At 44.9% G+C, this 16,095-nt stretch overlaps 1 pseudogene; it reads left to right on the top strand.

Annotated features, from left to right (window-relative positions):
• Positions 1–16,095, top strand: part of LOC136620553 (zinc finger protein 850-like) — a 493,122-nt pseudogene that overhangs the window by 231,987 nt on the left and 245,040 nt on the right.

Genomic DNA, 16,095 nt, shown 5'->3' with positions numbered 1-16,095 from the left:
GCAGATCACTCACCTTATGCTTACGCTTATGTGATCAGTCACCTAGGCTCTGTGTCTGTGAATAAGTTAGTTACAAGCTCTGCCCCTGATCACATGACTGAGTCTGCTTAGATCCAGCAGCTCTACCATGCGGGGGCGCTTGTCAGTCCTGTACTTACTGGGTCCAATAGAGGCAATGCCACTGCCGATTCCTCTCTTCACTACATATTACTCATTGAATTTTATGTGAGCCAGAAAAGATACAATAAAGCTGTTTTTGACAGCCAGGCACCCGTCTAGCTACAGTTAGTTTGCATTTTCAATGGTGTATGTTTAAAACCCAAGACCACACGATGTACATATATGGTGCATAAACTTAACCTCTTATCAACCACTGATGGATTTATCAGTCATTGGTCGCTCACGAAGGATGCAGTGGGCTTGTGAGCCAAGTCTCCTCCAAATTAATGATTGACGGCTGTTTAACAGCTGAAATCTGACTACAATTGTTGCATTTGGAGTTGGCTCCAATTGTAGCTGTTCTAAAGCGGTGGTTAATTTTTTTATATAGTTATGTGCCCCTCTGGACCATTCCCTGTTCATTATTGCTACATTCGTGCAGGGCTCAAGTACAGAGCCTACCCAACAGGTCAGATCTAGCTGTAACCTATGTCTGAAATGGACAAATATAGACATTATTATTATAACACCAAAATGTATGGAACACAAAATAGGGCAAATAACAACAACAGATACACTGGGATGGGAACACTATCCCTAACCAATATAGCAGGGCCATTGCTCCAATAGGGGCGGGCCCACAGTACTAACCTAGGGGGCCGAATCTGTCCCTAGATGGAGGATAGGGAAGATGTTGAATGCAAATGGAAAGAGCAATGTATATAACACAGTATACGGTAGAAGTGAATAAGCCTCACACAGAAATTATAGACAGAGGTACTTAGCTGACTGCAGTCCGCTGTCTGACCAAACACCTCAGGTAGGACACTAACCAGCGCCCGTGTAGAGGCGGGCCTGGAATAAATACACTTACACTAAATATACTGTTAGTAACCATATTAATAGTTTTATGGAGCTCGTTCCTGTGAAAAGCACAGGTTTGATTATCGCTGGGACCGTATATGTGCCCAACAGTTCATTCCGTATAAAAGGGCCTTTAGATAAATTATTCTTTGAGTGAGACGTGTTTTGTCTTGTTTTGATTTTAAGGGTTTTCAAATTTTCGTGTCCTTAATAAAGCTTATATATGTTTGTCTGTGTTGGTGCAAATAATTTTTGCTATTATATGCCTCTGGGGTTCAAATTGGTTAGAAGTATATACGGGCCCGGAAATAACTTGTCAAACCACACACGACTTGATGTAGTCAAAGTTATCTGTTTGCTGATTGACAGGCATCTGGTTTTATAGGGGCACATATTCAATTACAATACCTAAAATCTATTATAATTCAGTTATTACCATTGGTCAAAAGAAACCTAAACAAAATATGAATATGCAGGATAAGGAATGTTACATCTAAAATGCCAACCAGACACATGCAGGCGCAGATTTGATCATACATGATTAACTTCTTGGAACAGTAAATCTAAACAATAAGTTGTTTAGAGAGAATGTTTAGGAACATACGTGAACAGTTAGGAACATGTCAGTTTAACCCGCTGGCCCGTCTAAATGCCACAGCAGCTATGTTCTCGAGTAAAAGCCTTAGTGATTCACTCAAGGCTTATTAAATAACCATTTAATATCCATAAATCCCCCAGAATAGGACAAATGAATACAGTGAAAGAGGCAGAGAAGATGGCTTCTTGCTTACAAAATGGCTACACATAAGATAGAACATGGAGGCACATTCATTTCACTAGCATCTATTATGAGAGTGTGCATTTCCATTTCTATGTAGTTTTTTCTCTGTCATACAAAGCTATATTTTAGCAATATGCTCACTGTGGATCCAGAGTGCTGTTTCGGTGGTTCAGCATCCCGGCATCTGACCAATGATGCCTCCAGGTCTTCTGGCCCGATATCTTCCTGTAAACTGATCATGTCTGCTTGTAGCCCCAGCTGGTTTATGGAATGTCATTGATAATATCCCATCCGCAGTATAAGGAGCCGTCCTCTGTTTACATCATAGCGGAGACCACACTGTCCACGGGTGCCACTTACTACAATTCCAAACAGCAAGCAACTGGCAATTCACAGCACTTTATCTCAGTATTCAGTTCAGGTAAATAGCAAGCTAATCACCCCCAGGTGTGACTATATTACGTCACAGCTACTGAGCTATAATGTGCAGAACCAAGTCTAAAACCCACACGGGACTTATTCAACGCGGCAGCTTTCTCAGCGCTGCTGCAACAGCACCTCCCCTTCCAGGTGGGGCCCCAGGACCCTTAGCACATGGTCACTTAGGATTTAGCCTGTGAAAAATGTATAACTAGTCGGTGCACATAGACATTTGCTGCCGGCACCCACTTCCTAACCTCAGCACCATAGCCACGCCCCTGCACTAAATACTGGTGAGATCTCCTAACTAGGCGAGAGTCCACTATGCAACCTACCTCAAAACGAACATCTTCATCCACCACAAGCTGAGCCTGTGGAGATAAACCATTACCTGAGTTCACAAACTTTTTCAACATAGATTTATGAAATACGTTATTGATTGTCATTGTACTAGGAATCTCCAAACAAAAAGACACTGGACCAATTAATTTCATGATTTTGAATGGACTGACGAATCGTGGACCCAACCTGAATGACCATTGTTTAATTTTTATGTTCCTAGTAGACAACCAAATCAAGTGCCCCACTAAGAAATTAGTCCTCTCCGAACGTCTGTTATCCGTCACCAGCTTAAGATTTTTAGCCGACGTCTCCGTAAAATCCAGCTGTCTATTGTCTAGCGCAAATTCAGGCAAAGGCCTCAATCTCCCAGCAGGAGAATTCCGAGGTGACTTAGTCTTGGCACAAACCTCACAGGATGCGACAAAACTGAACACATCCTGTCGCAAAGTTGGCCAACAAAACTTTCTTCTGAGTAGCTTCTGGGTCTTATTGATTCCAGGGTGCCAAGCCAACACAGGATTGTGTACTTCAGACAGTACTTGTAGCCTCAAAGGGGTAGGTACAAACAGCTTTCAGGTTCATCTGAAATTATGTGAATGAAACACCTTGAAACAGCATCAGCCTTACCTTTTTTACTGCCTGGTCGACATGTAACAAGAAAGTCAAAATGCGAAGAAAACAATGACCACTGCGCCGTATTGGGCTAAGTCTCTTGGCTGACTCCAGGTAGATTAAGTTTTTGTGATCCATAAAAAACTGTCACCTTATGCTGTGCTCTTTCCAACCAGTGTTGTGACTCCTCTAACCGCCAACAGTTCTATGTCAATTGCTCTCGGCCAGTGAAAACTTGCGTGAAAAAAAGCACAAAGCCGAAGATCTTGCAATGTATTAGTACCTTGGGAGAGCACCGCACCTACCCCCACTTCTGAGGCATCCATCTCCAATGCAAACTGTCTGGAGAAGTCCAGTTGTACTAAAACAGGAGCCGCTGCCAAACATCCCTTCAACACCTGAAAGGATTGTAACGCCCCTTCTTGTGAAAACGCATTAGCAGAGACAGACCAATCTTCAGGTAACCCGGCTTGCACAGAACACACTTCTACTGAAATACAACAATCATTACAGTAGGGGCTCTACTTAACAATGTCTCTCTTCTCCCAATCTACCACAGGATTATGCAACCGCAGCCAGGGCAAACCTAAGATGATTTGCGCCGGAAGAGATTCCATTACATACAAAGTGATGACTTCAGTGTGAAATAATCCAATTTTTTAAACAAAGGTTTGGTACACAAAACCTCAGAGACTTCTGAGACAATGGAGAGGTATCAACAGCAGAGACGGGGATTGGGTAATCCAGAGGCTTTACCTCTAACACACACCGCTTGACCGTCTCTTGACGGATAAGATTGACGCCCCCGCTCCACAACCCAAGAAGATCGTGATTGGATCAATACCACCCTTGGAAAGTATTACAGCGGGAAGCACCAGCCTGGGGGACGATATCCAAGCAATCATAGGCTCTCCCCTCTAACCTCTAAACTACCTAGTCTTCCTGGCTGAAAGTTATGGCGAGGACAATTTTACAGGAAATGTCCCGTCAGGTTGCAGTGGAAACATCGCCCTTTGCCTTGATCCCTCTCCCATCAACGAGCATTGCCAACCAATGAACCCAGTTGTATGGGATCCTCCCCATCCGTAGGCAGGGAAGCTGTGATATAAGAAAGCTCCTCATGTCTTCCCCTAATCCGTCTTCCTACCCTAATGGCTAAAGACATTGCTGCATCAAGGCTTTGAGGCACGGGATACCTCACCAAAGGTCCTTAATCTTATCCGCTATGCCACAATAAAGCTGACTCCGCAATGCAGGGTTGTTCCAATTAGTCACAGTTGACCAGTGGCGAAATTCAGCGCAGAACTCCTCAATAGGAGAATCCCCCTGACGTAAGCCTCTGCTTCCCCTCTGCCAGTGAGACCCTATCAGGGTCATAATAAATTAATCCTAAGGCCTCAAAAAGACGATCCACAGAGCGCAAAGCTTCAGAAGAGGGCAGCAAAAAAAAATGACCATGCCTGAGGGGCAACCTGGAAATAATGTTCCCCAGTCCGTGGAGCTTGTCACCTGAGGACAAGGGGCGCAGACTGAAATAAAATTTGCAGCACTCTTTGAAACAAAAAAAATTTAACCTATCTCCAGAAAACCGATCTGGAAGATTGATCTTAGGCTCCTTAATATAATCCTCTAGGACAGGTTGCTGCTGTTTGATATCAGCAACCTCCAGTGCCAGTGCCTTCAGCTGACAGGATAACACCTCAATGGGATTCATCTTAACAAAGGTAAACAATATCCCACCGAGTAAGTACAAAGGTGAATTCTGCTATGTCCGCAAATGACATGCTGGAACAACACCTGCAATTATGCACAATAATAGCCCAAAGTGCAGAAACTGAAATAAACAACACAAAATAAATGGGAAGTCTTTCCCTAAACACGTGAGGACAAGGGAGAGGGCCCTGCCTAGCACAGCAGACTGATTGCTTCAATAGATGCGGGCCTGCACTTGTTCCTGGGACCTAAGTACCCCTACTTGGCCAACAAAATAAAGGACAAAGCAAACCCCAAAAGGAAACACAAAAGGAACACAACACTTAGCTGCTGGTGAAGCCGCAGTACATGGATCCGACCTCTGTTCACCTCACAGTGGAGACTATGCTGTACATGGGAGCCACTTACTACCAGCTCAGACAGCGAGCAACTGGCAATTCACAGCACTTTAGCTCAGTATCCAGCCCAGGTAAATAGCAAGCTAATCACCCCCAGGTGTGACTATATTACGTCAAACCTACTGAGCTAGAAGGTGCAGAACCACGTCTAAAACCCGCACCGGACTTCGTCAATCCAGCAGCGATCTCAGCACTGCTGCAACAGGTTTGGATTAGAGGGTCGTTTAATGTGAATGTGTTAGCATAGGGGTCCCCAACTCCAGTCCTCAGGGACCGCCAACAGGTCATGGTTTCAGTTTTTCCTCAGTGTCGCACAGGTGAGGTAATTATTGTCGGGCCTCAGACATTGCCACAGGTTATCTTACTAAAGGATATCCTGAAAACATGACCTGTTGGTGGTCCCTGAGGACTGGAGTTGGGGACCTCTGTGTTAGCAGATTGGAGTGTGCAGGCTGGGTGATGTATGGACAGAAGGGAAGTGATGTACGGTGGTGCGGCACCATAGAGAGCTTTGTGGGTGAGGGTGAGGAGTTTGAATCTAGATCTGTAATGGATGGGCAGCCAGTGCAGTGATTGGCATAGTGCAGAGGCATCTGAGAAACAGCTGGATAGGAAAATGAGTCTAGCTGCATTTAGTATGGATTGGAGAGTCTGGTGCAGGGAAGGCCGATGAGCAGCGAGTTACAGTAGTCAATTCGGGAATGGATGAGAGCGACAACGAGTGTCTTTAACGTGTCCGTGGTGAGAAATGGATGGATTTTAGTGATATTCCTGAGGTGCAGCTGGCATGTTCGGGCCAGAGATTGGATGTGGGGGGTGAAGGAGAGGTCAGAATCCAGTGTGATCCGAAAACAGCGGGCGTTCTGTCTGGGGGTTATGATGGTGCCAGATACTGATATGGAGATGGGGAGAGGTTGGGCTGGAAGGTGGAAAATAACTTAATTGTATTCTTTCTCTTTTTTTGCTTTCTCACTATTAACTTCACCTGTCCTTCACCGCTGCACTAATTCCTTCAGAACTCTACTTGCTTCTGTCACTGACCAGAACTACAACACCAACTGATCTCTCTAGAACTGGGCGGATGTATTTATACTCTGGGTCCTCCCAGGAGCATAGAGCACGGGGGCTAGACAGGTGCATGAGAATAGACTCATTGTGTATACACTCTGGCTCCGGGGTTTAGGGCTCTATGATTCTCTAGTTACCAACTACATTTTAGCAATGTAAATAAATAGAATAAAACTTTATTAATAAAATAACATTATACTATAAATCTGTGTAGTCACAACTTCAGGCCATGTAAATACGCTGTGTAGTCAAGCAATTGACAATCCCTTACATCTCTTCTGCACACGTATTTTGCCCCATTTTGCAGAGTTTAGTACAAATACACTCCATATTACCGCCTGCAGAAGATAAATGCAGAAGCGCCCATGTATTTGTGCCAGCACATTCAATGGGAAAAGCAAAGATGGCGGCAAGAAGTAAGGGAGGAGCAAAACCCGAATAATGGTGATAGGACAAGAGTCCAGGACTGTGGAGGTTCAATAAGTGCTTGAAATGGTGGAGGTGCTGCCTGCCAGATGACGCCCCACCTAGATGGGCGTAAATGTACAGGGAGGGAAGGCTGAAAGGACAGGTGAATAGGAGCAACTCTCTAGATAAAGGGGATATTGGAGACAGAAGCTTCTCTTGTATTACATAACGTGTGGAGCCAGCATGTGAAAACACGTTTCGGCGTCACACCCCTTCATCAGTCCGCTGGTTAAAACATACAAACTAAGTGATGTGGATAACAAGATATATATATATTCCTATTAGAGTTTAAATGCTATTAGAAATATTTTACACGGAGAGATTGTTGTTAAACTGTTGGATTGTGCGAATTTGAATGCTAATCATTTGGCGTAAACCCGGCCAACAATTGAATGGTGAATGAGAATGTGTTTGTTTGTCATTCGTTGCTCATTTTGTGCAGGCGTAAAAATAATTGTTCACTCGCCGCTGCGTGTGATCAGCGACCAGTAAGGCCTCATGTCCACGGGAAAAACTGAATTGCTGAATCTGCGCAGATGATCCGCAGTTCAATATGCCCAAATACATTCATTGGGCATTCCAGGTAAGTAAATACCGGCGGATGTTATTTTTTGCCAGAGTGCGAATCGCACGGCGAGAAAACACCCGCAGCATGCTGCATTTTCTGCAGAGGGAAGAAGATCCGGCCCCAATGGAGAAGACCCCCACGGCAGCCGGACAGGTGAGTAATGTCTTTTTAGGCCTCAACCACTGTGGGATTCCACACTTGTAAACCGTGTGTGCCCGCGGACACGAGGCCTTAGTCAGTCAGCGGTTTATCTGCCGGTATAAGGAGGCTGCATGAGCCAACAATGTCATTTATCTCCCCGTGTGAAAGGAGGTGCCGGCTGCTCACATCTGCGCTGCCGATTACGGTATGGGAGCAGAATCCCCTGGATGAACCAAACTGCTGGACAGACCCCATAGACTATAATGTACGGCTTTATCGTATGTCATTACACGCCGGATCTGCGCCGCACACTCTGAACGGAGCCTCCAATGCCGGTGTGAACAGAGCCTCATAGAGATGTGCTTCACCAGCCTGCGGCCATCTACTTTACTACTAGGGGAAGGTAATGAGGAGACTGACAAGGAGAACCAAGGGGAGGAGTCTACTTACTCATCTCACTGTGTGCTGGAGGTAAACTGAAAACAAAGATCTGGTACCGTGTTAGCCAGTAGAGCAAAATGTGATTGTTCTCAGCAAGAGAAACGACGTAATCTTGTAGATATGATACCTTTTAATGGCTAACAAAAATACATGATGTAATAATAGCGAGCTTTCGTACCAACGCAGGGTACTTCTTCCGGCTTAAATGGATTGGATCTGAAGAGGCATGCATATTTATACACACTTATAACATACATACTTATGACAAGGCACAGATATGGATGTGATTGGTTCGCACTTAAAAGGAATTCTGCAAACCAGAAAACAAACTTTTTTTGTCTAGGCACTGATAGCGGAGTGAAAGTTTTATGGTCCCTAAATTACTGTTGGAGGGGGGGGGGGAAAGGTCAACAGGCTTGAATTGTTATAAGAGATACACAAACATTTTTAGCTAAATACTGATAAGGGAGTGAAAGTTTATGGTCCCTGAATTACTGTTGATGGGGGTCTTATCTGTGCAATCAAGTCTCACACTTCCCATTCACGCATAAATCCTGGGGAATAGTTTAACCCAGTATTCAGCGTGTCAAAGGTTGTTATCAATTTATATTCCCAAATTCTTCTGTGGTTTTGTGACTTGAAACCACCCTTCAATATCAAAACTCTCATATCTCCTATGTCATGTCCATGGTTAGAGAAGTGTTCGGCCACAGGTAATTCTCTTCTTCTGTGTTCAATCGTGTGGCGATGAGATCTCATCCTGGCTTTGAGTTTCTGTCCTGTTTCTCCAACATAAAGACCCCCAACAGTACATTTACTGCACATGATCAGGTACACAACATTGGACGAGGAACATGTGAATGTCCCCGGGATCTTATAGTCCTGCTGTGTGTTGGGGATCCGTATCCTGTCCGCAGTCAGTACATGTGAGCAGGTCTTACAGCTCCTTACATTACAGGGATAAGTTCCTTTTTGTGTGTCAGAGGGTAATGCACTCCTGATTATAAAGTTCCTCAAGTTAGGAGGTTGCCTATAACACAGAAGGGGAGGGTCCGGGAATATGGTTTTCAGACGGTCATCCTTGTGCAGGGTATGGTGGAGTTTTCTTGCGGTTTTCCTTAGTACCTCTAGTTGCAGATTGTAGGTCACTACTAGAGGCACACGATTGTTTCTTTCCTTCTCCTTGTATTGGAGTAGTTGACTTCTGGGTATCCTGGTGGCTCTGGTGATTTGGTCATCAATTGAGGTGGGATGGTAGCCCTGATTTATAAATGTTCTTTTAAGATGGTACAAATAACCTGTCTGCTCTAGTGACTGCAGGACCTGTGGTGACGTCATGGTCATGTGATCTGCACTTAACACTGTGGAGATGCCACATCTCTATCATGTGACCAATGAGAGCTGAAAGGTCCTTTAGCTACTAACATTACACCATGCAGCTCATGTATATAACTGGTCACATGACTGTGACATCACCAAAGGTCCTGTAGCCACTAAGATTTAGCCCATCATCACTGAAGCTCCGGCAGTCATTAGTCTGCTCCTCTGCAGGTCAGTGCTCGTCAGGGTACCTGTGACTTGTAGTCCGCCCCTCTTGTTTCTTTCTTTCCCACCAGGCGGTTTTTCTGTCCGTGTAATTCAGTGAGTTTTAGGCTCTCGGTTTATTATAGCTGCAGATTTGGCAACCTTGGAGAGTCCTTCACAGGGCGACACTGCAGCAGCAGGTTGGGACTAATGGTAGGGGCCTTTCCCTGGGGTGTGGTTTGGGGCTCCACAAGAAACTTTTGCTTTAGAAAGGGCTCCATGGTGGAAAACGTTTGGGAACCACTATTCTAGATTATGCAAACTCATCGACGTTGGCATCCCAGATGGTCCCATACATGTTCTATTGGTGATAAACCTGATGACCGGACAGGCCATGTTAGTGTAACTATGTTGATGAGGCATTCCTGTGCCATCCTTGCTGTGTGCGGCAAATAATTATCCTGCTGGAAGCTGCCATGAGGAACACGTGGCTGCAGGATATCCAGAACATATGTCTTAGCTGTTCCTCGTACCATTACTAGGGGTGACCAACTGTCATAAGCAGTGGCCCAGCGAGACCATCACACGAGCAGCAGGGGCAGTGTGCTGCTCCACAGCAAAGGCAGGATTGAGAATCTCACTGCATCTGTAATCCGTGCCCAAACTAAATCTGGACTCTTCGCTGAAGACAGCACGGTTCCACTCCGTAGCACCAGGTTCTGTTGTTCATGACACCTCTGCAAAAGGATGCGATAGTTGGTGTCAAAGGCAGTACACATAATGGGCATCTTGAGACCTGCTACTGATTCCAACAGACGCACGGGTGTAATGATGCGCCACACGTCTCTGGATGGCGAACAACAAAATAGTTGGAGCTGTTGGATGATCAGATAATCCTCTGGTCTGTTGAAGGTGTCCTGAGCCCCGTCACCTTGCGTGTCCTCACACATCCAATGGTACCAACACCTCCTGACAGTCTGGTCAGAACGGCCCAGGTGGCGGGAAATCTGTTGATACGTTCATCCAGCTTCTTGCATTCCAATAATACGCTCCCTCTTAAACTGGGCAAAATCTCTTCTCCACGTCATAGAGGCGTCTAGTGGTCAACAAGCTCCACACAAGCGGAAGAAGAGGTCGCTACACACAAGGAGCCTCCAAGAGTCTTTTATAGATGAAGGGTGGAACCACTTTAAGGGCCTCAGGTGGCAAGACTGTTCATCTAATCACATCACAACTCTAATAATTTGCATATTTACCTAAGAAGTAACTGCATGCTGAATTTACAGCAAAACAGCTTCTGGGGGCAGGAATAATTTTTTTCTTGCAAAGAGCTTATATATATAATTTTATTTGCTAATTAATGAAGCAATTTATTAGATAATGGTGGAATTAGCTTATTAGCTGCGCCTACAGCAGGGTGAAATTTTACAGTACTGTGTAAAAGATTTTGGAAGGTGTGGAAAAAATGTTGTAAAATAGTAATGCTTTCCAAAATAGAAGTGTTAAAAATTGTATTCATCAATTTAGGGTGGATTCACATCTGCGTTGGAACCTCCGGCCAGCGGTTCTGTCACAGACGCAGCTACAAATACCAGAAGAAAAAGCGCTGTGTGCAATCCTTTTACTTTTGTCTCAAAACCAGGCAGCTGGTCAGAAAGCGGGCGAACACCCCTATAGTCAATGGTGTCCACCTGAAGCTGTTTGGTTCCATCCAGAGACGGAACCATTCGGCTGTTGGGGTTTTCCCTTTTTCTGCTCCCGAGCAAAGCAGGAAGGCGGAATCCCCAGCACAAGTGTGAAAGCACCCTAACAAAATACAAAGTTACTGAACAAAAGAGAAACCTAAACCAAATCACTATTTGGCGGGATGAAACGGGATATTGTCCATTTCGAGTACCTGAGATATTACTTTGCTTCCTCCATATTGGATAGGCCTAGGCAAGTCTTTCTCCTCTCTCTCACACTTGAATTTACTTGAATAGAATAGAGTAGAGTCCCTCACTTGCTCACCTTGCAAACACATATATCTTCCATACCCACGTGACAACATAAATTGTTACATTTCCCAGACATTAACCTCTCATATGCTGCAGCTGTGCAATACACATAATCACTGACAAGACAATTTGCACAGTGCATCTACACTAAAGACATGACATTTATGGAGGGGCCAGATATATATACTTTGGGCCACTACACTAAGCTCAGAACGTCTGTGGATGTCGGCTTGTTCACATCCTTCTGTCTCTTCATGTAATCCCAGACAGACTGGATGATGAGATCAGGGCTCTGTGGGGCCATATTATAATTTACAGGACTCCTTCTTTTTCTCTACACTGAAGATAGTTCTTAGTGACATTGGCTGGATGTTTGGGGTTGTTGTCCTCCTACTGAATACATTTTGAGTCAGTCAATCACACCTTCTAGTTTTGAAAAAAAATTCTTACTTTGCCGCATCTCTTCCACACCTGCCTAAAACATTTACATATTACTGTATATCACAGGGAAATTGGGCGAGGGAGGCAAAAAAATATTGGGTAACTCCCTGTAAAACAGGTGAGTTGACATATTTGTAATTATTGTACAGCAGTCCCGCCAGCAGGGGGCAGCACTAGCCATAGAGAATGCTGCTCCACCTGCTCACACAGTGTGGGGTCCGAAGGTGAGTTTTGCTCTCCGACCCCTGGAAGAGTCACCATTCTCCTGGGTTATATTCCTATCACACAGCACTAAGCCAGCTGCAGCGCCTTTATTCTCAGGATTGGGGGTCCCAATAGTCAGACGCCCCACCTACCACACAGGGATGACGTATTCTAGTGATGGTTCATTACTTTGTGATGGGAATAACCCTATAAAGGTGACGATATCAGTGGGAAGGTGATTGGCGAATGCACAGTGGTGTGTGAGGAATTGCGCACACAGCATACGTGCATGTGATAGTACAGACCTACAGCTATACTGTCCTCAGGCCACCTGCGTTACGTTCGTGTGGGCAAACAAGCACCAGGCCCACACGAACGTGACCCAAAATCACATTTTAGGGACAACTGACCCTTTGCTGCTGGGAAGATGACAGGCCCCTACAAGTTGGGCGATCGCCTCTATGAAGGCGGCCCCGCACTGGAACCTCGGCCCTGCCCTCCCTGAAAGTCCTTCTTACAAACAATATGTAATATTTACAAAGGACAAAAAAATGTAAAAGAAATACTGTTATACAGCAATCTACATATAATAGTATTTCTTTTACCTTTTTTTTGTTCTTTGTAAATATTACTTATTGTCTGTAAGAATGACTGTGCATTTGTATTGTATGATCACTTTATGAATGAATACGGTCTGATCTGTTTGAGTACGAATGGAATGCGAGTTGCAGCGTTCCTTATTATTAGGGATGAGCGAGTATACTGTGGGGGGTCAAAACCAGACCCTTCAGCTGATGCTGTCTGCTTCCGAATTAGTTTTAGATATGAGTACTCAGACGACGCAAATAGACAGCCACATGCACCATGGGATTGTCATAAGCGAAGTGAAGTTTATTCAGAGTTACAGAAGTTATAGAAGAAGTTTGCTGACGTAATGATTTAATTACTGCGCATGCCCGGGGTTGCTGGACACCTGGACATTCTTAAATGAACAATACATCTTTCAAAGACGTCTCCTACATAAACAATATATCAACGCTCGGGGACAGTTGTATCAAAGCAGAATATGTCTTTGGAACAAGATTCTCGGAACATGAACAGAATCACATGTGAAAGGACAGATAAGACAAGTTTCAGGGTCACATAGCGGGAACAGGACAGATAAGGAGTAAGTTTGGAAAGAGAAATTAAATGTATTTTTCTTATTAATTCTAAGAAAAAGGGAAAATCTAGAATTAACCCCTTACATTCCCCTATTTTGGACATGGAGTCAAGACAAGTACGACTCCTAGTCCATAAACACGTAATTCATATCGGCGCAGAATAAAACTTTTTCAGTACATTTAGAAATACATGAAATTATAACCTTAATTGCTATATAAATGCATGATAAAATCATCACAACTTGTAATATACTTTGTAGGATCCCCATAAACCAACCTCCTAAACCAGAGAACCAATTGGCAGGGTTCAAAGAACTAAATATGTTACCCCACCAGCTATCCCTGGTTTCTGAGTTTCCATTTGTCCATGCAAGCAGTTCTTTCGACGGAACAGGAACAGCCAGGAAAGGAAAACTAGTGGCGGTTACTGGTGCGTGTGTACAAGTCCAACAGTCCTTCACCTATGAGGTGTTTAGTCTATCTACCAGTATTTGGTGGTGTCTAACAAAGTGGTTCTGGGCATTGTCATTTTGCACCCTCTCACAAGGGCGAAGTACGGAGTGAGGAGTCCAAAAAGTCCATCAATAAACAAAATGTCCTTCATTTTCCTTCTCATGGGGGGCAAAGTAGGGCGTGAAAAGTCCATTAGTCCCAAAACAAACAACAATTCCTTCAACCTTTACCAAAGTAGGTGTGATCAGCAGGACTCGATAGGGCCCCTCGAGTCTGGGCTCTAGAGATTTCCGGACAAGCCTCTTTACGACCACCCAGTCTCCAGGTTGCAGAGAGTGTGATCCCTCTAAGTTGTCTAGGCCTTTGTTGGAAGTCTGCGGGTGGTACGGGGTGTGAAACGCTTGTTCCACCCCAAGGGCTGACATCAACTCTCGCATCACTTCACCTGTGAAATGTGTACCTTTGTTTGAGTCAATCACTTCCGGTGCCCCATATCTGCAGGCTACCTCATTCATGAGCTCCTGTGTGATTACCTGCTTATTTACTTTGGTAACAGGGTAGGTCTCCGACCTGAAAAGAAATCAACAACAACAAGCACATATTCATACTTCCCAACGAGTGGGAGCTGAGTGTAGTCAATTTGCAATCCCTGAAATGGGTAGAGTGGTCTAGGCAAGTGTTATGTGGCAAATTTACTTCTGCCCTGTTGCTTATGGCAAAGATCATGCAAAATTGGACAGATGCTGCAGCAGCTACAGAAAACCCAGGAGCCACCCGTCCTCGTTCAAGCGCCGAAATCATTGCTGCTTTGAGAGGTGCGTCTTTCCGTGCATCAGCTGGGCCATCACGGGGCACAGGGACTGTGGTAGGCAAGTTCTGTTGACTGTCCGCCATACGCCGTCCCATTTTTGCTGCTCCCATATTTAGTCCATTTGTCTTTTTCTTCCTTGCTGGGTTGTAACTGTAAAGTCTTTAGCATATCAAAGTCCAAGTTCATATCAAAGTCCAAAGTTTTTATCAAAGTCCAAAGTTTAGTCAAAGTCCAAAGTTATTGTTAAATTCTTCTTTTCTTCTTTTCTTCCATGGCTTGAGAGCCGCTGCCTTTACTGTGTGGTCTGTGATGGCATTGCCTCTTGTTTCTCTGGTGTAGGAATTGGTGTGAGCTTTCCACTTTGTCAGGTAGAAGTAAGTAGGGCCTCCAAGAGACTCTGCACCGCTGCACCATTCTTAATTGGCTGTTCTGCTGAGGTAACAAGCTGTCTGGCCTTCCATGTTGGGCCGTAATCATGAGCTATGCCAAATGCATACCGGGAGTCAGTGTAAATGTTTGCCGTCTTACCTTCTACCACTCTACACGCCTCAGTGAGGGCCTTCAGTTCCGCTTCTTGTCCTGAAACATGCGGAGGCAGAGCTTCTGCTTTTAGGACATCTTGTTGTGTGACCACTGCATATCCAGTGGTCACTATATATATAAAAAAACACAACTCAAAACATGCATTATTAACAAGGGCTTTCAGTTAACATAAAGAAGAGACAGTGTCTGCAATTGCATCTTCCTGGAAATGTGCCAGGGGGTACTGACGGGCCAAGGGGGCTAAGAGCTTGTTCCTCTGCGTGCATAAGAGTGAGGACAGGGAGAGGTGTCGCTTGGTCTGCTGCCATCCGACAGAAGGTCGGGTGACTTTCAGACCCGGGGTGTATACGAGCTTCACCGGTCGGGTGAAGTTTGATACAACATCCCACGGGTCCCATCACGTCAGTTCCCAATATGCTTTCAGGACCTTCCAGCACAAGGAAGCGCGTGAGGCATCGTGACCCTTTAAACGTAACCTCAAAAGGTTCAGTTTCTGCCAACTGAATTGGCACTCCTGAAACCCCTTGCACCGATTACCGCTAGACAATCAGGCTGGTATTCTATTTCAAATGGATCATAACCTTGTTGCAAAAAGGAAAAAATAAAAAAAAATTAAAAATTTTAAAAAAATAGCTGTCCTGCAATACCTAGATCACCTATATCTTCCCTCCCCCCCCCCCCCTTTGAACTAGGGTACTTAATTGGAAGAGTAACCGGGTTCAAGGTGGTAGCAACAGTGAAAAGAATGACAAGAGCACATTGTAGCTGGATTTGACGGGCCAGAAATAAGTGCTTGGGTTGCACTTGCGTGTATATGCTCCAGGTGTCATGGGGGGTGAGGATCACTAGGGGGTAGTTCAATACCAACTCCGAAGATTTGTCAACCATTGCCTGTACTGCTGCCACCGCACAAACACATGAGGGAGCTCCTCGAGCCACTGGATACAGCTTCATGGAGTAGCATCCAGGTGGCCGTGGGTGTCC

This window comes from Eleutherodactylus coqui, chromosome 3 (assembly GCF_035609145.1).
Source record: "Eleutherodactylus coqui strain aEleCoq1 chromosome 3, aEleCoq1.hap1, whole genome shotgun sequence".
Taxonomy (NCBI): Eukaryota; Metazoa; Chordata; class Amphibia; order Anura; family Eleutherodactylidae; genus Eleutherodactylus; species Eleutherodactylus coqui.
This window is presented reverse-complemented; position numbering and strand designations above follow the sequence as displayed.